This window comes from Cupressus sempervirens, chromosome 3, assembly GCF_028749045.1.
Source record: "Cupressus sempervirens isolate cs-2001-9-10 chromosome 3, ASM2874904v1, whole genome shotgun sequence".
NCBI lineage: Eukaryota > Viridiplantae > Streptophyta > Pinopsida > Cupressales > Cupressaceae > Cupressus > Cupressus sempervirens.
The window spans coordinates 635,178,798-635,205,410 of NC_143120.1; positions in this window are offsets into that span (position 1 = coordinate 635,178,798).

A 26,613-nucleotide genomic window follows, 5' to 3' on the forward strand; every position below is an offset into this window, starting at 1 on the left:
CTTTGGTAACCCAGGGATAATGATGAAGGATATTGGTACTCTAAAGTAGAAAATATAGGATATCTCAAGGGATTTTTATTAGCTCAGCATGATGACATGGGGGGTGAGAACACTAGGTCAACACATTGATAGACTTTATGAGGTTATAGGCAACGCTGAAGAGGTAAAGAATTTGATGAAATGTGTGCCACCATTTGAACCCAAGAACAAAATTTTAGATCAGCTAGGAAAAGATCTTCAAAAAATAATTGATGGTATGGATACTAAAGTGGATAACTTGGAGAAAATGGTTAAGAAATTGGTCAATTAGAACTACACTATCTTGAAGACCATGGCTGACAACTTTAAGACCTTGCTGAACAAGCTTGAATAGGGCAAAGATCAAGAATATAAAGTTATGAAAGATGATTAGGGCACAAGAAAGAACACAAGGGCTAATTCCAAGAAGAATGAGGGTGTAGAGGCAAAAAAGTTAGATGATATGAAAGCATCTACAGAAAATATGAACATCCTAGTAGACCAAGCATTAGATCTTTTGAAGACTTTGTAGTTGTCTTTTTGTTTTCCTTTTTCTATCTTTTCATGCATAGTTGTCTTCTAGCCTCTTGTTTTTGGCTTGTCTTGTTTGCTCCTTTTTGGCTATGAGGCCTTCTATTCTCTAAGCTTCTCTATTCTTATTTCTATGATACTTTGTACAAGATTTTGGGTCCTTTAAAACCTATTTTTATGTAATCAAAATAGTTATATGGTTACAAAGTGGTTTAGGGTTTAGATAGTAGTTTAGGGTTTAGAGAGATGGGGTTTAGGAGTTAAGAGAGATATAATCTTAAAAGTTTGAGATCTAGAGAGAGAGGAGGTTAGGGTTGGAAGAGATGAGGTGTTGAGAGAGAGAGAGAGAGAGAGAGAGAGAGAGAGAGAGAGAGAGGTTTAGGGATTATGGGGTTAGAGAGTGGTTTAGTGTTTAGAGAGATGGGGTTTAGGAGTTAGAGAGAGACAAAAAGTTACAATTTTGAGATCTAGAGAGAGGGTTTAAGAGTTAGATCAACATATTTGGATTTAAGGTTCAATATAGGAGTTAGAGTTTAATTTGGTACAATGTGAGAGTTTTAGTTTGAGTTTGATTAGGTTTAATGTTTTCATTTAATTACATTCAATGTTAAGTTTTTCTCCTACCTATCATTTATAAGGTATAATGTTAAGGTTTCAATTACAATTATCTATGTTCATGGTAAGAGGTAGAGTCTGATTTAGTTCAATCTAATGGTTTTAGTTACCAGTTTACAGTAGTTTCTAAACCTTTTTCTTTAGAACAATTTCTAATGATTTGTAATAAAAACAAAATAAAATTATTTCAATTGTCTAATTTACATCTAACTAATTTTCTATGTTTATTAATTTTTCTATTATTTTCTAATTTTTTTGATATTTTATAAATTTTCAAAATTTTCTAACTATTATAATCTTTTCTAAATTTTCTAATATTTTGTATATATATTTTTTACTATTTTCTATAAATAATATTTTACAATTAATCTAATTTCTCTAATAATGTCTAAGTTTTATTAAATTTCAATACTTTTTCAAAATGTTATCTAATATTATAATAATTAAAACATAAATGTATAATGATATTTAAAAAATTGATCTCTTTAAAATAATCTACATTAAAAATACACATTAAAAACCATATTTTTACCTAAGAAAACATAAAATAAAACTTAAAAAATACTAAATAATTAGGGGAATTTGTTGACATGTCTGATTCGGTTGAATGAATCTTGTAGCTCTTCCTACTCCACAATTCTAGCAAGCTCATATGATGCAAATGACCAACATTTTTGTCTTTTTGTGGCTTATATAATTTTCCCCATTTCAGCTGGATTAGATCTAGTTTGATTTGGTCCAACCAGATCTGATCTAGATAGATCTCTACAGATGTGTACGCACTACTTGGCATCTAGTCGGTGTCACATGGTTTTGGCCAAATTTGTTCCCTCCAAAGTAGTCTAGTTGGATTCAGTCCCACCAAATCAATAAAGTTATCCCCAAAGGTGACACAAATGCATGCTTTCACCCATAGATATTCATAAAAGTGACACTCATTAGAAAGAAGTTAACATAGAAGGACTACTCAATAGTGGAAAGACAAGTAACAATGGTGAAGCATTGACACAATTTCTAGATAAGAATAGTGCCCTTGAAAAATAAGAAAAACATCTCAAGACATAACAAAAAATTCAATCAGTTACACTATGTGAAGCAATCAAAAAGAAGAAGAATGGAATGGAAGAAAAGCTCATAGTTAAGTAAGACAAAAGACAAATGGCTAGTAGACTTTAAGAGAGATCATTTGAAGTACAAAAGCTTACAAATAATTAGTTGGATATGATAAATCAATTGGTAGTGAAAATAAAAAAGAAAATAGAAAAGGTTTGGAGATCACAAATCTAAGACAATAGAATGAGAAATTGAGAAGTGAGTTAAGGCATGAAAAGGAACTCATGGAGAGATTGAACAAACCAAATGAATTAATCAAACACTTTAAAGAAATGTTGAGGTCACCTAGAACAAAAGAGACCTTTCAACTTGGATACAACAAGCTCTCTTCATCTATTGAAGAAGGAGAATCATCCAAAAGTGGAGAACAAAGGAAAGTGAAATGCAAAGGAAAACCTACATGTCATCACTATGGGAAAATTGGTCACATAACAAACATTTGTAGAAGAAAAAATGGTAAGCAAACTCCTAAACCTAAACCAAGTGGTAATTGTTTTAATTGCAGGAAAGAAAAGCATTAAGCACATGAATGTAGAACAAAGAACAATGACACAACTAGAAAGGTTTCTAAATTCCAAGATCATTACTACAATTTTCAAAAGTATGGACATAGATCTCATGAGTTTAGATTAAAGAAAAGTCAAATTGATTACCTTAAAAACAAACTCATACATAAAGGAAAGGCAATTCTTATAATTGGGATTAGAATACATGGTATAGTTGTCACTACTATGGAGAATATAGATACACTCCAGTGAATTGTATCAAAACACAATTAAGATGAAATTACAAGAAATGGCTAAATGGAGAAATAACATGTTTTAGTTGTCTCAAAGTTGGACACATTAGCATAAACTAAAAAACTAGAACACCAACACTGGCACCAGGTAATGTAAGTGACAAACCTAAAGGAAAGAAAAGATGGATAGAGATAGTAAGAGCTAGAAGCAGTAGAGTAGATGAAACCATAATCACCCAATCTAATGGATCAGGTGTTCACACCACATCTCATTAAAGAAAGAAGGTATGTAGGAATTGTATACTCAATGTTATATTTTTATACATCAGTTCCTAAGAATAGAAGTGGTAAAAGTTCATATCTGCATAAGTAAAGATGTATTAAGAACTAAAAGAAAATTAAAAATCATAAAGTACCAAACATCAAGGGTACACTACTCTATATTGATCGAGCTTTATAGTATAGATTGAGCAATCAAGGAAGGCAACGTACTAACTAAATGAATTAGTTATGGCCGAGTGAGTAACCTTGACCGAGTTGAAATGGAGACCAAGCTAGTTGTCATACACCAACCAAGTATGAAGACATTTATTATAGACTTAGAATCAAATTTTGAAGGTATTTATCAAATTTGGACATTCATTTTCATTCACCAAAATATCAAAGAGCTTATGAGAAGATTTCAAGGTGATTGAAGTGATTTTAGTGACTAGAGAAAAAGAATCACAGTAGTTTATCATCAAATTTGTGAAAAAAATTAAGTATTACTCTTAGTGCCAAGTTAAATATTCAATAAAGATATTTTAAAAAGGTTTTTTTTTAAAACCATTGTTCAAAAATGGTATTTGGAAGTAAAATTTTGTAGGACAATAGTGCACAAATTATAAGAAATGATCAAAGACCTCCACCAAACTTTAGAAATTAAGTGAACATCGAAAACATTGTTGATGATATTGGAGCCTTATCATCAATTTTTCTTAGAGTCTTGACTATTCAAGATATAAGATTATGTTATCTATGCAAAATAGGAGAAATAGGAGATTTTGAGATTAGAGCATCTTATGACAAGCTATGTGTTGATGGAATCCTAAAGGATGAATACAAGATCATTTCTCAAAAAAGCCTTACCTATGCCCTAGGATTTCCAAAAGTTTTTAAAGTTAAATGGATAAATATTATGCTCAGTGGCATTCATGATATGAAAATATGGTTAGAAGGTGGGCTGATCAAGATTAACAAAGATATCATTTATAGGGTAACTAGGTACCCTACTTTGGATCGACTAAAGAGTATAAGAAGAAAATTGAAGAATGACATTGAAAACCTAATCAAGGCAAAGTGGAATGGTCATGGTATGCAAATTATTGGAATTGAGGACCCATTAATTGAATTTTTTGTTTGTGTGAGTGCACACAAATTTTATCAATCTAGCAGGTTGAACAATGTACCTTGTGTAGCAAGGTATTTGGGCTACAAAATTGTGAAGAAGGATCATTCCTATGATCTTGCTAAGCTGCACCTTCACTAACTTATAGAGAACCTAGAAGAAGTAAGGAAAGTGAATAATACCTCTTGTAAGTTTGGATCTTTATTAGTTTTTATCTTTTTCTATGTACAAAAGTCTTTTCCTACTATTGGAATAGTTCATTGGGATAGGAATAGAACAACTATGTAGCAGATCAGTGATTTAATTAGTAGATTGGAAGAATATTTTGAAGCAATAATGGATGAATACTTTGAAGAATTCAAGATAAAGATGACATAATTACATTATCTATGTATGATTTGAACAATCTTACTAGAGAAGATGCAAGAGCTACAAACCTTGTTGAGACATAAGGCAAAGTAGGAAAAACTAAGAAGAGATCAAAAGAGAGGGAAGGTATTACATACGGTCAAATATATTTTTGTAGATGCATTTGGTGTCAAAGATATGAATAATCAAAATATAATTTTGGATCAGCTAGTATACTTTGTTGATAGGATTTAGATAGAAGACATAGAGACTAATGCCAAATTACTACAATGGTTTGAAAGAAGAATGGAACATAAAATGCTAGAGAAAGTCTCACAGGAACTTGAACATAGAAAGATAAGCTTTCTACATCAGTCACACAACTAGAATTTTTTTTGCAAAACATTAATTATTTATATTTGAAATTGTGTGATATTTATTTCTTTACAACATATATTGCACACTTGTTAAAGCTATTACATGTAGAAATGAGAGAAAATGTAATTATATTGAGCAAGAATGCAAGTTCAAGTTCATCTTCATCTATTGACTTGACATTCAGTCAAAAGAGGTTAGCTAAGTTCACCACTAAAGATACAAAGATCAAGCATAAGTTGAAGCTGATTCAACTACATTGATTTCCACATAGAGTGATTATTCAAAAGGTGGTCTCTATTGCCAAAGATGTTTTGAAGAAAGATACACAATTTCACATATAGCAAGATTAATTAATCTAGCTAACAGGCTAGAAATTTAATTTTAAATTTTGGATCAAGTTAAGGAACAATGGAATAAAGGCTATGCCAATATTGTGGCAAGTTATTGATAATTCTTTGATAAGTATCAATTAGCCCCAATAGCCCAAGTTCTATTAGTGACAAAAATAAGGGGGCTATGAAATAAATAGGGATATGAAAGAATAAAAATGGAATATAAGGAATAAGACAAGGAGAAGGAATGTGTAGATCAAAGATCAGATATTAAATTTTATAGGATCAAACTATGGTCTTAGGGGGAGTATTCATTTTTTAAAGTAATGAATATTTTATTCACGATGAAGTATTTTTTCTGCTAATGTCAAAGGAGATTATTGATCTTTAGGCCTATGTTGTTGATTAGTGTCCAAACTCTTAGTCATTTACAAGGAAATATTACAAGGTCATCATTGTGACCTATTTATCTAGTAAATGCTGAGAATATAAAGCTTATACCAAGAAGAATAGTGATTGTTGAGTATTTAGTAGATACTAAGAAAATGTACACACCGAGCAATGTAGCTGAGATCAAGCACATTGAACAGTTATTAAGTGTCAAGAAAATAGGTATATAAAAGCTAGGTCATAGCATGAACAAGTATACATGGCCAAGCATTAGAGAATTCAAGTGTTGAGTAGTTCAATTTTGACATATAAGTTTGTAATGGCACAAACACATATGTAAACCATTTTGGCCAAATTTTGCATAACATTTAATATTTGTAGAGCCATCTAAGAAAATGATCAAGCATCATTTCATAAGGTAATGATCCCAAGGTATGCAATTCAACAAATTAGAAAATGGGATAGAAATAATAAAAGATGATGAATTGTAAGCCATAGATCAAGATCTATAACCTTCACATAACATCTATTTAAGGAGGATTCTAACCCTAGAATCATGTGGTAAGTAGAGAAAAGTATCCTTATGTGTGTGTGAGAAGGAAGAAGTGAAAATAAAGTTTGGAAGACATATCAAATAGAGTAGTGAAGGACTGAGTAGAGTTATTAGATTAGGAGATCAGATCAAAGATATAACAAAGAAGGGACCCAAGATTAGCTTACAGAGAAAACCATGGGTTAGGTATTGAATCAATTATTTTTAATTAAGACATGGTAAATCTCTTAATAGAGTGGTTTTAATAGACCCATGTAAAACTCCTAATAGAGTCCTTACTTCATTGTGAGTGTAAAATCCTTTAATAAGGTGAGACCGAATAGTCTCTTAAGATTTTAAAAAGGAAAACCCCTTATAGGGTAGATCACATCTTATGAACATTGTAACCCTAATGAGTTAAATTTATTGTTGCAACTATGAAGATTTGTGGGTTTTATCCTCACCCCAATTTTACCTTCATCTTGAAGTGTTTTTAGGTTACCAAATCATTGTGTTATGTGTTGAAATCTTTATGGATGTGATTTATTTTATTTGTGTTTCAGCATTATAGTTTTAATGATATATCTATTATATGAGATGAATTAGGTGTGAATTTATGAAATTATTTTTTTGTGTCAAAAGTTTAAGATCTTGATTCACCCCCCTGTCAATATCTTGTTTCCCATATTATTATTCCAACACTTGGGAAATCTTTACTTCCATACTTCATTGAACTTCCATAACCATCATGAGGTCCAAGATATCACCCTTCAAAAATTGCCACTTGTTTTGATTTAGTGCATCTTGGAGATACCTAGATATGGCATGTACAAAATCATTTCTAATTCTCAGTGATAAAATTGAGATGTCCCTTAGCTTTCTAGAAATCAACTAGACCTAACATAGTTGACAAAATTGTCCCATGATGAATAGATTGAAATATGCTCCATGTAGCAACTTTCCACTACACAAAATGCAAGATTTTGTGTTAATTGAAACATGTTTGCCAAAAATACACCACATGGACCATAAGAAATGGAGCTACACACAATTAGACCTTGGGATCACCTTACTTATGCACTTCACAAAACTTAAATAACCACCATGAGGTCCAAGATATCACCCTTCAAGAGTCATTGTTTGGTTCAACTTAGTGCATCTTGGGGACACCTAGGTACAACATGAATGAAAGTATTCTCGATGCTCACTAAGTGAAATGAGATATCCCCTAGAGTTTACCTAGCCAACCAAACCTAATAGAGTTGATGGAATGGTCCCACAACAAATGGATTGAAAGATGCTCCATTTTAGTAACTTTATGCTGCATAATAATACAATATTTTGTGTTAACTAAAACATGTTCACCAAAACCAATCTACACGCAAACACATAACTTGTGCACTTCATGGAACTTTGATAGCCATCATGAGGCCCAAGATATTATCCTTCAAAAATTACTACTTGGTTAGACTTTGTGCATCTTGGAGATACCTACATACAACATGCGCAGAATAATTCTTGATGCTTGATGAGGAAAATGACATGTCCCCTAGTGTTTACCCAGTGAATCAAACTTAACAAAATTGACATAATGGTCCTAGGAAAAATAGATTAAAAGATGCTTCATTTATCAACTCTTCCCTTTATAAGAATGCTAGATTTCGTGTCAACTAAAATATGTTGTCCCAAACCAAGCCATGTGGACCATAAAAAAAAAAGGAGCTACATGCACTTTGACCTTGGGAACACATTACTTGTGCACTTCATAAAAAATTGGTAGCCATCATGAGGTCCAATATATCAACCTTCAAAAATCATTGTTTGGTTTGACTTACTACATCTTGGGGACACTTAGGTATGACATACACAAAAGCGTTCTCAATGCTTGATAATAAAAATGAGATGTCACCTAGAATTTACTCAAGAAACTAGACTGAAAGACCTAAAAGAATGATCCTATGATGAATGGATTGAAGGATGCTCCATTTAGCAACTTTCTACTACATAAGAATGCAAGATTTTGTCTTCTTGCAAGTTCTATTTGTTCATTACAATATTTGAAAGGAAAATATTTTGAAAATTCTAACCATTTTTAGACATTATTCTAATCATTCTCCTATTTTCTTATCCTCATTGTGCTAATTGGTTCCATTTTAGAGGGTTTTTCAATACACTAGTATTGAGTTTTTTTGCATAATAGCTTGACCCATTCCTTGAATCGTTGTCTAACACTCAACAAATGGAAGTATTGTAACATGTATGATTGTAGATTCCTTCAATTAGGATTATAACTTAGTACTCTCCAAGGTTTTTGGGTTTGGTGACAAATTTTTCATATACTTTGTTTTCATTTATGCATCTTGTCATTGTAGGTCAAAATTGGGAATTTCTAACAAAATCAATACTTGGATAGCTAAAACCTTTTGAATTACCTTACTTTATGCATTTCTAACTAAACCAAGCCATTTGTGTCATTAAGTGAAGGATATATGGTATTTTTCTAGATTATATCAATAAGGAATGTCTTTTTATCAATGCAATGAATGTGTTTCAAAAATATACACAATGGAATCCTCATCCCAAAATCACAATAACATTCATCTCTTTATATTAATGAAAGGAATTTCTATTTACAACTTAGCTCATTTTAACATATAGGCAAGGAAGAACTAAGGAAAGAAAACCTTCGATCTTTCCCCCAAAAAAATATGAAATTTATAAACATTGTTAATCATGTGATATTGTAATTACATCTAATCTAATGAACCATCTAGATTTTCTCTACCCTTTATTGTCTTGAATATTGCCTCATGGTCCAAATCACAAACCTTCCAAAGAGTCTTAGTGTGTGGTTTTCCTTTATATTTGATCAAGTTTACATTTGACACAATGAAAAGGTTTGAATAATGAAGAATCTTCCTCTCTATTCATCAATCACTGATATTCCATAAGTTAGGGTTCTTCATAGTATATCATTTGAGCCATGTACAAGTTACGAACCATTGAACCTATAGGGTATTATAAACCTTCACCGCTAGTAACTAAGTGATCCAAAATCTATTTTTCCTAGACATAATGACACAAATAATAATTTTTCCTTTCTTCAATGTCTTTAGGTACAAACAAAGAAAAAACATTTCCTGAAATGATAGGAACATAATGTCCTCATTAATTTACCAAATAGTTATCTAAATGTAAAAATGTTACATATTAAATTTACATCGATACTATACACACACACACACAGATATATATATATATATATATATATATATATATATATATATATATATATATATATATATATATATATATATATATATATATATAACCTTCTTGGACTATATCAAAATAGTGGTTAAAGTCAATCAATGATTCCATCTCTACCATTTCTAGTGCTCACGGGGGATTATATGTGTTGGCTAAAATCAAAACTCATAAATGCAATTTGTCCACCCATTCAATTGACTCACATCCATCCCAATATTCCTCTATGTATGACAAAGAAAAGCATATCATTTTTCATGTGTGGATACTCTGCGAACCTACATTAGAGCTTCTAAAAGAGTGTAGATCACTTGATCCTATTAGTGAACAATAATCATCATATGGTGCAATGTTAGTGTTATCTATCAACTAGAAAAATACTCAAACTATAAACTCACCTTCCTTAATTGGACCCATTGTAGTGACACACTAGTCCATGATACGTCTTGCATATGAAAATGTTTCTCTATCTTTTTACTTTAATCCTTCATGAGCTAAGGCTCTTTTGATACATGTGCCTACATCATCATTCTCTCCCTTTCCATGACCAATATTTATGAAATTTCACATATACTGGATATTACTCAACCTATACATCTGCCTCAGCTAATAAAACATTCATGTATTTTTGAATTGAGATGCATAATTGTCAGACCAAATGATGCGTTGATTATATGGTATGCCCCCATTAGCCAAATTATGATTAAATAGTTGAAAGAAATAAATCATGCACAAACCCTTTAGAATGTGATTGATCAACACTAAAGTAAAAATGGTACTCCTTCAATATCTTCTTGTCCTCCTTTGTTCTTGTAGGTGAATGGATGAATTTTATATGAACACATATGGAAACCTATTGATAAGTATAATACTTTTCTTGCAGCTCATTTTGTGGTTATATTCTATAGTTCTCTATGAATTCCACGACCCAAAAAATGATATCCAATGTAAATATATCCTTACAAAACTTGAATTGCAAATCCAACCATCACACCCTATGTGTATATCTTGTATACTCATAAATGATTTTTTCATAAAATATCTTGATGAACTCATGCACTAGAATATTTTCAATCACTAAAAACATGTTTTACCCTATTTCACATCGTTTAGGGCATATATCACATTCTTATATTTTCAAAATTCTACTATATCATTTCCAATTGCATGTGTAATATTCATAAGTTGAAAATTTTATAAACATTGTAAACTACCACAAATTAGGCATGTACCATTCAAGAATGATAACTTGAAAAATAATTGACCATCTCCACTTTCACATAGAAGGGTAGAAATGAATTCTCTTGAAGATCTAGGTGTCTCATTTATGTTACACTCTTGCATAACAAAGTCACAATGCGAACAAATGCATGTACGCCTAAAAAATCATAATGATTACAAAATTCAAAATGATCCCTACAATAAAAAGTTGTGAATTTGTGATTTATCTTTACATAAAAAGGTTTACCCAATAAAAAAAATCTTTGACTAATTTTAATTTTAGGATACATAAAAATAAATTTTTGCAAAGAATTATGTCTAAGTTGAATCCAAGAAATGTTTTGCATGTGGATCATGGTTTCTACTACGAATCCTCCTTCTTACCACATATTAATTTGTTTTGTTTTTTTTAATTATAAAAAAAAAAAAAATTGTGTAGGAGAGAGAAAGTGACAAAAATAGAAAAATAATAATTATAAAATAGAAAAAAGGAGAAAAGAGGAATTTTTGTTTTCAAGGTGCATAATTGTCATAAGAAAAATAGTTGTCATTCCATTAATCAAGGTGTGTAGGTGGCATCTTAGAAGTTTGTGGAAAGTTCCTTAAATCATGCATTTAATATTTGTTGTGATCCACAAAGGAAATGTAATTTTCTAATTGGGTCACATGGTGGTGCTTAGTTGTATTTGGGTGGGAATTTAATATTTTTTTTAAGGTAGTTGTGTTTGCCTTTTATTTCACATTGGTTCTGTTTGTAATGTCTTGCGCTGGAAGTGCCTATTTAAGCAAGGCTTATTATCATTTGTAATCAAGTTCGGGAAGTAGAAGTCTTCAAGTTTAATTTCTTGTAGAAGCTCTTGGTGTACAAGCTAGTTGGAAGCTCTCTCATATTGTAAGAATTTGGAGCTCTCTCATTTGGAGAATATTGTAAGGATTTTCAAGTATAATAAAATTGCTTGGGAAGCATTTTATCTCTTTTTGTCTCCACATTGTTGCATTATTGGTTATGAGTTGGTAGGGTGGTGTGGCCCTTCATCAATTAGGTGAAAAATGTGTGTTATTCTTTCAAAAATATTTAGTCAATGATTTCAAAGCTTCACAAATTTCTTTATCCTTCTATGGTAGTCTACCACTAAATTTCCATAACTCATTTTTTGTTGGATTTTCTCACCTTATTATGGCTCTTATTAGAATACCTCCACATTTTTTTAATTTTTTTTTGTACTTCTAATGAGTTTATATTTCTTCATTTGGGTGCTTACTATTGTTGATGTAAGTATGTCTCTTGTGATATTACTATCTTTGTTGCATGACTTAGAACCCACTTTGTCATATGCACTCATTAGATTCTTTACAATGCTTTTTCTTTTTTGTTTGACTCATCCATTGTTCTTATCCAAATTCCTCATCATTTCAATAAATAATTAACATCTTTGTGTTACATTTAACTCTTTGAAGAATAATCTTCATATACAATTAATTATTCTTTGACAAGGACACTTTGGAATCTTATCACAAATTGAATAAAAAATATTAGTATCAATATCAATAAATTTCTAAAATAAATTGTACAAGGTTTTCTAATCTCTTCAGTGATCTCAAAACTTTAAATAGTACTATAATTTTATGTGAATTTTGTACCTTAACCTAAAGATGATGTGCCTTGTTAATAAGATGTGAAAGATGGAATATCACCTAGGTGGTATGTTGATGTTGTGCCTTCAACATGACATGATGGATTGTGCACACCCTCCAACATAGAGCATGGCATAACTTCAACATGAGATAATGATGTGAATCCAATATTTGAAGATGGTGTATGTTCACAATTCAGTTGTCTTATTGAGTGTAGGAGTCTCATTCGTTATCTTTGTCATCCCAATTCTATATCTTTATTTATCTATCTTGGTGGATTTTGTTCCTCTTCTAAATTCATATTTTTATTAATTGATACCAATTTTCTTTGTTCGTACAATACTCTCATTTTTACCCTTTTAATAGTCAAATCCCTCTCCTTCTCTTTTGGTGTTTGAAAATTTTCTTTCTTCCTTTGCATGATGATGATGTCTACATGTAAAACCATTCAAACATATGAGATACAATAATCTCTAAACATTGAATAATGAAAAAATGCAAAATAAAATGATATATAGATGAATACAATGAATAACAACTTGCCAAATGAAGATATAATTGTCTTTATAGTCACAATAAACATTTAAAATGTAATCTACTAACCTCAAATATGTTGCAATGTTGATGAATAGTTGAAATAATGTAGAAAATGGTTGAATTTGGTACTTCCAACACCAAGAATAGTTCTTTGTAACTTCCAACACCATGGAACCTACATTTCTATTGTAAAATCAAACATAATAGATTGCAAAATAGAGAATGTGGACCTATCTCAATAGTCACATTGTTATTTAAGAATTCTTTGTGTATTCACATAGTGTGAACATATTATATCCAAAAAAAGCTATATAAATAAACATTTTTATCCCTTTCTCTCCATCCTATCCCCTATAGGTATTGCTACCCCCTTCTCTCTCTCCATCCTATCTTATTCTCTCTTCTGTAGGAGCACCCTAGGACTTGTCAAGGTACTCTTGAAATTTTTTTGTTTTGGATATTTAATTGGCTATGGTATGTAATAAGAGATCAATTAAAGCTCAAAGTGATATCCAAAAGTACATTGGTAGGTTTTCCAAGTCAAATACAAAATTTGTTGGAAAATGCATTATGTAGGTGAAAAGTTGTCAAGTTGGTCTAATTGAATTTAGAAGTAAAAATGTTGGTTAAATGCATGGAATGGCTTGTAATAAGTCCACATTCTATTATAATACCATTTGAAATATTCATAAACCTTTTGGTTGTGAGTAAATAAGAGAAATACAAAAGTTGTCTAGAAATTGAAAAAAGGTTGTCAAGTTGTAAATTTGTAACTTTGACATATTTTTGAGTAATATTTTCAACATCATGTAAAAGGTGGTTAGTTGGTTCCCAATACTCAAGAATTAGTTAGGTCAAGTCGAAAGGCTATTTAATCCCATCCAAACCATTTTGTATAGTGCGATGTTGTGGTTGCAAATTAGAGCAATTGAATGTTGAGTATTTTTTTCTATAGAACTATGCAAAACTGAACATGCTCGATCATATGGATTGAGATTTGAAATTATTTTATTTTAGTAGTTATATCATATTTTTTTGGTAATCTATACAGATTTTTGAGTTCTTGTGATCATTTTTTATAGTATAGAACTAATTCTTTTACATTATGTCAGTCTATGGACCAATCTAAACATTTTGGAAAGAATGGAGTCTAACTTCATTTTCCATAGTTATAAAATCATGGCCTTATGGGAAATTAGAGTATAATATATACATTAATCTATTTTTTTTTGGAGGAATGAAATGGCAATTTGATAATTTTACTAGCTACTCATAGTCAAATGGTAAATCAACCTGTTTAGGTTGCTGACATAAAGATGTGCATGAAAATTATAGGAGTAGATAGAATTTCTTTAAATGAATTTATATAATTTTGGAGGAATTTATAAGGGGTGTTCAAGATCAATTAGAGGATTTGGTCAATCCACTTGAAGAGGTAATGAATGATGTAGTACAAGGCACAAGAATCCCTAAAGGAGATGTACTAGCTCCCAAAAAATAACCACACAACAAAAATACAACAAAAAAGCAAGATCTAATACCAAATCACAACTCTTTATTCATAGATATAACTATTTACATGTAATATGCCCAACTATAAGGTCTTTTAGGTTAGGGCCAAATACAATAGAAATTATAAAATAGTTCTACAAGATCTCACAAGATCCAATCCAAATCGTATCTTAGCTAGTCCATATCTACACTCTAGAAGAAAACCCTAAGGAAATCTCAACTTGTGCTCGCATGTCCACCAAGAAATATCATAGCTTTCCAAGACATAGCCACTAGCCCTTCAAAGTTTGATCCTACACTTCATCCTCTTCTCCAAGCTAGATGAATGACTCAAGACTCCATAAAATCCCCTTATGTATACCCAACTAAGCCATAGATTGGCCAAATTCATTACAAACTAAGTTAAATCTCTTACATTAAATATATGTTGAGCCACAAGTCATATACAACAAAAATTAAATATCCATACATAAATTAAATGCCAAAAGTTAGCTCACAGAAACTCGACACAAACATAAACTAACATATTTCAAGTAGCCAATACATGGCAAGCACCTAGAAGATGTTGAGCTCCAACAATGACTAAGCTTCCTTCAAAAAATCAAGCTCCTCACTAGATACTAGACCTTTTAGCATTCAATCACCATTATTTTGTGACCAAGTCCACAACACTTAGCCAAATACCTCCAACCCTACAATATTGCAAGAAATCTTAGGATGCTCCTACATCAAAAACCCCAAATTTGAAAAAGATGTTCTCAGTGGCTAGAAGAAAATCTTTTGGGATTCAAATCATAAATCCCAAATTGGTTCTTCACATACATATCCTCCGAGTCCTCAACTTCTACACTCTTTCCCTTGTTCTTCTTCTACTTCTTCACATCTATCTTTGATGTTCCATAGGTCCACTTTCCATATTGATCTCCAACCCTCTCAAAATCTTTCAACTCAACTTGGCTACCAATGCTTAGGTTCCTCCTACCAAGTTCTTCATTCTACAAAGGAACCAAGGAATGCTTCCTACCACCTTTCTCAATAGTAAATACATTCTTAATACAATCATGCACAATTTTGCAATCACACTGCCAAGGTCTACTAAGCAACACATGACAACTTTTCATGTCCACAATATCACACAATACTTGATCCTTATATTTCCCCATCTAGAAATCAATAAGGCATTGCTCCCTTACTTCCAAAGCATGCTCACCTTGCAACTAGCCAATCCTATAAGGATAAGGATGTCTCATTCTCTTCAAACTAAGTTTCTAAACCATCTCCTCATCAACAAGGTTATCAATACTATGACCATCCAAAATCACATTATAGAATTTACTAGTAGACTTAAAATGAATCCTAAATAAACTAGTACTTTGACAAGAATCTAGTGTCCTCTAACCAACTAGTACTCATCGAGCTAGTAAATTATCTCCTTTCTTAGGTTGAATATCATGGACTTCAACCTCATTCATAATAGTATCTCTCCTACCATGCAAAAATTCCAAATATTTATGCCCTTCTTCACCACATCTAAAGAAATTACCTATAAAATCACCTCTACCTATCCTCCTTTTCTGATCAATAGGTTTTGGTTCACCTTATACACTCAGTTTATCTTTATTTGAGCTATCCTGCCTCTCCTTTTCTCTAACATTGCCTTGAATTTTCCTCTTAAACTTATCTTCTACCTTTAGGGAATATTGATAAGCACCTTTTACTAAATCAATCTTCACAATACCAACCTTATCTTGGATATTGAATCTCAAACTATTATTGTACTAAGCTATGTTCTCCTTTGACAATTCTCTATGCCCAGATTGAATAGTCAACTTGTAGAACTCCTCAATATAATCTTTCCTAGATATATCTTTCAATTTCATATTTGATAACCTCTTAAACAACTCAAGTTCAAATCAATGCGAATAAACTTAGCCTTCAACTTAGTTACCATCAACTTCCATCTAGTGATATTAATTTCACCTACCTCCTCTCTATCTCTTTGAAATTATTTTCACCAAAGAGCAACATGTCCTTTCAACTTAGTTTGTTCCAACCTTAATCTAAGTGGATCCTCAATATCCTCAAGATCAAAGTAGTCTTACAATTCACCAATCTAATCCAATCAAGTCTTCAGGAATCAAAGTAGCTAAGAAATTAAAAACCTCCAACTTATGCTTCAATTTCAACTAAGATCTAGGTCTAGCAAATTGACTATCCCTAGTTTTAATAGGTCTCTCAACTCAATCAATTCTTTCCTCACCACTCAATATAGAAATTTCAAAATCTTCAACAACTTCCTCATAGCTACCTTCAATACCCACATGCTAAGGTACACGACATATAGCACTCACAATTTCAGCAAGCATGTCACTCTTCATCAATGCTATCTAAGATCTAAAATTGTCTTTAACCTCCTCCATTTTAGATCTAAAATCTACTTTAACCTTTTGTAAGATCCTTTCATCCACAACACTAAGATCATCAATTGCCCTGGGGTCCAATCTTCTTGGAGGAATCTTCCAACATTTTCACAAACCCTAAGCAATAAATCCCCAAACCTAAAAGATCAATCAACTCCACAACATCAACCTTCTCTAACCTTACATCTTGGTGCAAATTACCTCAACTTCAACAATCTAAATCCTAGAAGATGTTCTTCTAGCTACTGAGAACATCTTCTCAAACCTCGGGTGTCCAATGTAGGAGCATCTCAGTCTTTCTTACAATCATGTATGGTTGGAGGTATTTCGTTAAGTGTTGTGGACTTGGTCACCAAATAGTGGTGCTCAGTCACTAAAGGATCTAGTTTTGGCTAAGGATCTCAGTTGTTGATGGAGGCTTAGTCATTATTGGAGGTCAACATCTTTTGTATGCTCAACATGTATTGGCTTCTCAGCATATGTTGTTTTGGCTCCTAAATTAACAAATTTTGAATAACCTCATGGAAGAACATTTACACATAGGGGCAACTAACTCCCATCCTCAATACACCTATTTAGACACTAGGGCCAACTATAAGGCTATTTAAATATCCTTTTTCTTCTTCAAGATTTGCAAGACCTATCTTTGGACTGCTTAGCCAACCAATGGTATCAAAAACCAAAATCAATGGACTACTTAATTTAGGATTGGACACCTCAAATGATTCCTAATGCACTATTTAGTCTCATTTAATTATCAACTAGGGATGTAAACTTGGAATGACATCTACAAAGTATATACTTCAAACCTCCTCTTCTAAAACTATTTAAGGAATTCAAATGCTTATGCTTCAGGAAAACTAAACTAAAACTGGTAAGCAAATGTATTCTAATCAAAGCAAGAAATTACAGTTAGGAACTACTCCAACTGACTATGCTATAGGAATAGGCTACTAATTATGGTATCAATGGTTGTAGGAACAACAGAGTTCTAAAACATATAAATGAATAGGAAATGAATTCTATATTAAAAAAGAAATTCACTCATCAAGTGGGCTCCCCTTGAATGATTGAATGGAACAATCAAGATGAAAGTTGCAAACTTGAACTAAAAATTATATTCATCCATACAAAATGATTACACTTCATTGAAATAGCATGGAAGAGTTCTATATTAAAAACCAATTTGTTTGACTAAGTCAAAAGAGTCACAACATGAATTGATTATTTAAAAGGAAACTACCACTAAATCCTAAACCTACAATCACTTCATAATGAGGATTGATTAAAAATCATAAAGTTTCATAATAGAAATATTATTGACCATGAATAATCCTAGAATATAGTAGACACTAAATTTGCATATTGCATGCAATAGAAAGCATTGACTTGCTTACAAAGATTTTGCAATCACCATTAACTTTGATGACTCTCATGCTAGTATGCTAGTCCTTGAATATCCATGTTCAATTCCTGCAATATAATTAATGCACACACATCCAATCATATACATATATATCCCCATCATCAATATTAGAAAAAGGTGTCAGTCTTAATTATCACTGTTGTAAACCTATGGCTACAAGAGGTAACTACCCAAAACATAGCTTAGGAGAGAAAACATCCATTAACATGTATAACTATTATATTCACCATTCTTGACTATGGAATCAAGAAAATTTTATGTCTTTAGAGATATTTACATTCCATCTTATGTTCACAAACATATAATCATATACATAGAAACCATAAATTCATATGCTGAAAACCATAAATGTATGTCTATGTGTAATCAAATGTCTTAGAAAAAGGATTAAAAGTGGTGAGAAAGATGGCTAATTTAGAAGCCCATCATGGACCTTAGATTATTTATATGGTATCAGTGTAAAGGCATATAACTAAGTCTAGATAACATATAAAAACCCCTAAATATTCAATGCTTATGCAAGCATTCATGGACATGAAATAGATAATAATAGGGCATGTAACCCTAATAAACCAAGTGAGGAAAACTCTTTCAACTCTTAACCATAATTGTAAAAGATATTTGATTAAGGATTGAATTAGTATAACCTAGATATGCAAGAGAAAAAAACAAGTAATCTCCAAGCTGATTAGTCCCTTATCCATTGGGAAAAAACTAAGTCAGAAACACATACATGGATACCTAAAATATACTTGTATATCCAAACATCTGATCTATCTATCTACCTTACAAATAGACATCAATTGTCAAACAAATTTTGTACTTTTCAAATCTTCCTATGATCCCTGTAGTTCTCAATTAAATATCAAGCAAATTTACTTAGATCCTTGACCCAACAGAAAGACACACAATGACATGCAACTTCAACACAAGTTACACTCGACAACATGCACATTGGACATAGTCAACAGAAAACTACAAAACTCACAAAAAAGGAGATAAAATTTAGAATGAAACTTTGTATTGAGTTGTTTGAAATTAATGCATCATTTGTATGTCAAAACTCATAAAATAACACCAAGGAATGAGTGTGTAAAATAAATTCTTCAAAGAAAGTATAATACTACTACGAAATACAAAGAAAGTGCTGAGAAATGGTATCACAGTAACTAGGAAATTTCTCCAGAACTAGAACCCTATTGGTCTCACAATAATGAGAAAATATCAAAATTGGAACTTCACAAGATGACTCAAAATGACACTTTATCATTATAGGATGCATGGATATGTTGAATATTAGGTGTTAGAAACATAAAACACCTCTTAGGCTTGATAACAATAGTCAGGTGTACAAGAAGAAAATATGATTATAGGGCTCAAAGTGAGTCAAAATTTTGGAATAGTACTCAAAATGGGAACACAATTTTGAGTCCCATTAGTGGTTCTATTTGAGGATGAATGCCCCTTGTGGGCATGGAAAGGATTTAGATCTCTAGAGGAAGAAGACCACTCCAACAAAAAACTTTTTCAAACAACTTATTGAAAGCAGGAAATCTATTCTAACTATACAAGATGGTAGTCCCCGACCACTGAAACTTCTAAATAATTCTTACCTCTCTCAAAAACATGATTCCCATTTACATCTCCCTAAGGTAAGTTATAAGAATTATTTTGTAGATGCTTAAAAATGGTTTGTGTCTATGATTTCATCAAAATGAAGCTCCATTTGACATACAATGTTTTTTTTGAAAGAAAAAGTCTTCACCTCACTCTAACTCATCCTCATCTCATCTCTTTGGTCTTCTTTCATTTATATCTTCATTCATCAACATGATCATATGTTCTGATACACCAAATCATCTTCATCTTGCATTCCTACATTCCTGCATCATCCTACACACAGTGTCAACCTTCTAGGGCTTTCCACCTAGTCCATCCTTGGTTTGACCTTTGTTTGACCAATTTTGACAAAATGTGACCATTTTTGACTGATTTTACCCATTTTAGAAAATCTTTCTATCATTTTGGACATGCACACAAAGTTTCAAGTTATTTCGAGTCTAATCAGGCTCATTTTGGGCCCAGAGCCTTTTGGGGCATAGTCTACACTTTCAGAGCATACTTGGGCTTCCCAAGTGCACCACGAGTGTACTTGGTACTATCATAGCACACTTTAGCTTACCAATTGTGCATTGTGTGCACTTGGGTGCATTTTGGGTGCACTTGGGGCAGTAAGATGCCTAGGACTACTCCTGTAACCCCTATGTTGTACTCTTGAGGCCATAACTTTTGTGTTTCAACTCTGATTTATGAACTGTCAATTGTGTTCGATTCATATCTTCATTGTGAAAAAATTGAGCTATAATTTTCATTATTTTATCAGTATCTTGAGAGGTAACCCTTGAAAATACTCTCAGGCCCCTGAAGCATCACTTTTCATACTAATTAATCCCATTTTCACATTCCACTAACTTTGATCATTTTGGCCAACCTAATTGTATCTCAATAGTGTCTGTCATCATTCATATCCTCTTTCACATCAATTAAACATCATTTTGGAACCATTTCAACATCATTAGAAATCATATCAAATCATCTTGCAATCATATCAAACCAACTCATAATCATATTAAATAACCTCAAAATCACCCCAAATCAACCTAGAATCACTCAAAATTAGTCTTAGTCAACCCAAAACTTGTTAGACATCCAAAATATATTATAATTTATCCAATCCTAGGAATTTTTGTGGCTTTCGGTGCCTTGGAAACTTATCAATCTATCAAATCTTATCAATCTGACCTTAGTAGTGTCATGGCTCTAAGTGCTAGGTCAAACTATCATTCATGTCATTTAATCTTTGACATTTTTGAGTCTCTCAGTGTCAGATCATGACATTATAAACCATTTAATAACATTTATAGTGTCCATTTATTTTATTATGATCAACTCTATCAACCAATCTTGATCTTGTAGCATTTTACAATGTTAGTTAAATGTTATGTATCTTTAATTCATGTCATGTGTCCTTGGCATGTAATCAATTTAAATCAATCAATCAATTTGACCATGGCTTTGGTCTATCTATCATCATCCTAGTCAATCTCCATTATCAACACATTTCATCAAATGATACTATTGTGCTTATTTAATCAGTTTGTCCAATCATCTACTAACTCTCTCTATAGGATTAAATAACCCATAATTTAATCCTATGTCAATGTGAATCATTTTTCATCTTGCATTACTAATTATTCTTCTTAACTAACCTTCTCAATTAATTAATTCATTCCTCATTCACGAATGATAGAAATTCTCAATTTCCTAAGTCATATTTTCCACCATTAATTCCATTTTCACTAATCTCTATTTGTGTGGAATAATGGATTTTTAATTCAAATATTCCATATAATATTGACATCATCATGACACACGGGCATGAAACCTCATGGATTATCCATTGAAACTTTTCTAAGATATGTCATACTCCATAAATTCTTATTCCCTTACACATCCATATTTGGCATCCTTTGTCATAAATTCTTGGCTTTAAGTTGGTTTGAGGTGTCATATGATGTTTCATAGATTATCTTCCATCTTTAGCCAAGTTTGACTTCAAAACATCATACAATTCTACACTTGGAATCTTGTGTCATATGTGTCATGCATTCTCAAAGGAATCTCTTGCCAAGTCGCATATCCAAGGTGACAATTCCAATGCTCTCATCTTGCATGTTGATTATAAAATGAGAATTCTTCCTCTCATTTTCGGTCCCTAAATCTTGAGTCCTTAGCTTCTTAGATTTTCACTCTTGCTCTCATGCTAAAATGATAACTTCTAGTATTCACATAGCATTATCACCATCTTAGGCTTTTTCTTCAACATTGTGTGCACTATAGGCAATTTGAAGCTACATCATATGGAGAAGAAAGAAGGACATGGGACCTATAAATGAAAGAGGGGGTTTCTAACCTTGTGTTGCTTCTTTTTTGTTTATTTGGCTTTCATGGTAGACTAGAGGGTGTCCATATATGTTTATTGAGTTTGCATTTTTCTCATAGTATGTTGGACATTAGCCCATTTTCTAATCCTACATTTGGTGAACCCAACATGAACATGCTTAACTAACTTTGGTTTCTTGTGTTTGTATTTGTAGGTGCAAGGAAGGAGCTCACTTGCAGATGTATAAGGCTTATTCTCTCACCTTGATCACACCTAGTCTAATTAGGGAGCCTAGTAATATGCTTATATCCTCTTATTTCATGCATTCTGATAGCTTGTTGTCCTAGGGTGCATGTTGTTTTATCAGGGTGCACTTGGGACCCATAGGAGGCAGTTTTTGGAGTCTAGGAGCCACTGTAACCCTTTTCTATTGTTCCTAGCTTACCAAATATGCTTATAAATAACCAATTACACCCTTCTAGATCTTGGTGCAATCTACACTATCTAAGCACACTTGGACGGATAGAGTTCAAAAATCTAGTTTTTGGATATTGTTTAGGGCTCAATTCTCCACAACCTGCAACTGATCTCCAAATTAGATCTAGAAACTACTATTTGTGTAGTTAGCACTATCTAAGCACACTTTAGGACATTCTGAGCCATTTTGGCCTTCTGGAGTGTAGTCTGCTCTGTTAGAGTGCACTTGGTTGACAAAAAGCACATGTTTCAATTAGAATCTACATTTAGGATTTTTGTTTGCTTCTAGGACCTAGATTAGATTTTTATTTTGTTATTGATGGTCTATTTGTAGCATGTGCTGATTAGTGGATGAAGATATAATCCTTAAAAACTACTAACAATTGTTTGTAGGATGTTGTCGAAGACCTTATGTGTTTGACAAAACCATCTATGTGGATTTCCTAGATTAGATAACACTTCATTTGGTGCATAAAATGAAATTTTTATTTTCTACTTGGAATGTTTAAAACCCTAGGGGTTACATGGACATATCCTCTCCCCTTGCCATTTTTATATCTTGGGTGTAAGATAAATTTATGTGACTTCTATAGGAAGCTTGCCTTGGACCAAGATACCTAATATTGGGTGTGCTAGGGGATGACTTCATAGTGGTAATGAGCCAAAAGCTAGTTCAACATTCCATCTGCTATCTAAAACTTGATTATGGTGAAAGCCATGTCAGTGGTATTGCTGAGTGATAGCTCTCCTCCAATACCCTTGTGGTGCATCAAACCTTGGTTCTCAGGGCTAGGAGACCTTCTGAGGTAGTTTATCATTCACTTTCCAAATGGAATGCCCTTACTAAAAACCATGTTTTGGTGGCCAAAATCCTTTCTATCCATTGGCTCAAGGGTTCACCCATATCTGTGAAGACATCCTACATTCTTGTGGTCCTTAGTAGAGACAACAGTCCCTTGGGAAGTGGATCTTGGTAGCCTCAATAAGTGAGTGCACTATAAGGGGGAGGTGCCAAGATCCTAATTTTTCACTCTGGATAAGCATGGCTAAACTTTGATTCAAGTAGGAATTTAATGGATACGATCCTAAAGCCTAGTATGTGGTGTGTTTGTTCACTTTTAACAATAGTTATTCTTGTCTTAATGTGTCTTGCATGTGTGTAAAACATCAATCAAGATAAAAACCAATATTCAAATTTACACCTTGGATATTGTTAAAACCTTGTCAAAACATCAAACACTGTCAAAAAATTACAACCTTGGTCAAAACTTTGCAAACTTTGGTACAATAATTTCAAGGCTTAGAAAACATAGCAAATTGTGATCCTAAACATGATCATACATGCATCATATAGGCTTCATCTTGCATCTTTAAGTCCTCACTTAGTATCGCTCATCTTTCATATTGCATTGATTAGGGTTTAGTGTGCATCCCTTAGTTTTTTAGATTTCAACCTCAAAATCTGCACTTTGCATCTTTTGTCTTACATCTTTGCATACCCAAACCTCCTCTTACACACTTCAACCATCATTATGGGTGTCTTAACCTTCATTTTTCATCTTTATACTAGTCTTAAAACTGACCTCCACTGCCTAGCTCACTGTGACATTAGTCGAGAAACCCTAACACTTAAAATTACCTTAGTTTCAACCTAACTTCCCAATTGTGCTATGAAACTACCAATTGCACCCAAACTAGCCCCAACTACACCATAGGTGTAGTTGGTATTATTTGAGTGCACTTGGTAGTCTGAGAACCTAGTTTAGGCTTCCAGATAACATTTTGAGGCTTCAAAGGTGTCCATAAGTACTTTGATAGGTCCCCCTATAGTAGCATGCCCTACTCTACATTTTGCATCTCCTAACCTTCATAGTATTCACTTAAAACATCATTCCCTAGGTTGTGACCTTCATTCTACATCTCCTAATCTATTAAAACATCATCCCTAGCATCCTAGCTTTTTGGCATAGCAATTTGTCATTCACCTAGCTCATAACCAACAACCATTCAACCCAGTCTCCCAACTATGCCATGAAACTACCAACTACACCCAAACTAGCCCCAACTAGACCATAGGTGAGTTGGTACTATAGTTGGACATTTCTATGACCATCTTGGGCCTCCAAACTACATTTTGGGACCCTAAAACTACATTTAGATGCCACTGTACATCCTCATTATACATTTGACCCAAAACAACATCCTACACCCAAAATATCATTATGCATCTTAGGACAGTCTTATATTCATATCTAACCAGCATAACCATCATTTTGAGCCCCCTAACTATCATTTTGACCCCCAAAACCTTTGAACTTAGTCAAAAATTTGAACAAAGTATGAGTCCTAGAGTATCTCCTAGTGTTGATGGATGATGGATCTTGACTAGTCCTTTTGTCTTTTCTTATCATTTTCTTTGGTCAAATTCTATCTATGTCTTGATAGATTTTACCTTGTTGTCTTTATCAATTTGATCTTTTTGTCTTTTATCACTTTTTATTCAAGATCCAAAGTCTATCTTCACAATGTTAAACTTTTAGACAAAATACTTTCCAAAGATTTCACCTAAGTTCAAAACCTTGAATATACCCTTATCATTAGCATCATCACATTACTAGTCTCCCTAAACATCATTTTGACTTACCCTAGTGGTATATCCTCTTCATCTAGCATTGTTCAAAGTCCCAACATCATTCTCACTATGAAGCTCTATCAAATTGTCTATCAACCAAATTGTCTCCTTGGTCACTTATCCTCATTTTGCATATTCCAAATGTCATTATCAACCCTAGGAAACCATCCTTTGCATAGTCCACCTTGCACACACCAACCTATAACATTACTACCAAGTCCCAAACATGACCATAATTGTCATCTTGCATACCATAGAGTCATTTTAATCTACTTTAGTGAAACTTCAAAGCGCCATTTACATTTGCATTTGCACATTTTTCCTAGGAAATTTACATCTTGCATACCAAAACCATAATTCATTTGGAATTTTCCTATGTTGCATAACATCCTTAAACACCTAAAAATCCAAAAAAACACTCATATCTTGCATACCCACATCCTAATTATCAACTTTTGACCTATTTTACCAACTGCACACTTCAAGTGCACAATTGGTAGTTTTAGAGTGTAGTTAGTAGTTTTAGAGCACACTTGGTAATTAGGGATTTCATTCTAGGTTTAACAACCCTAATATACACTTCCATAGCCTTCATTGCATCCCAAAACCCTAGAAACCACTAAAAATCACTCATACCATTTATTTTGTGTAGTTTAAGCACCCTAGCAGCTTTGTTTACCAATTGCATACCTTCTTCTTACCAACTAGTTACCTTCAGGGCCCCAAGTGCACCAAGGGAACACTTGGTACTATTTGAGCATAGTTGGTAGTTTAGGTGAGCACTTGGGAGGTATAAAGTCCATATAGGTTTCCCTCCACAACATCTGCATCCTTAGGTATCATGCAAGCACTCACTAGGACACAATCAGCTCAGAGACCCGAAGAACTTTACCAACTTTTGTTTTTTGAGGTGACAACATGACCAAAACCTCAGCCAAGACAAAATAAGAGCAAGAAAACCCAATAAATGTTTGACAAAGACCAAATCGAGGCATCACAACCATTACTTTCAGACCCCTTAAACATGTATCTGTAGGATCACCATAATCAAGAGATGGCACAACAAACCCTAAACAACACATTGACTATGAGGTTTCCTTCAAAAAATTCCCCTACACATGGGATGGTTCAATGGAGTCATAACTTTGAGCCCATATTCG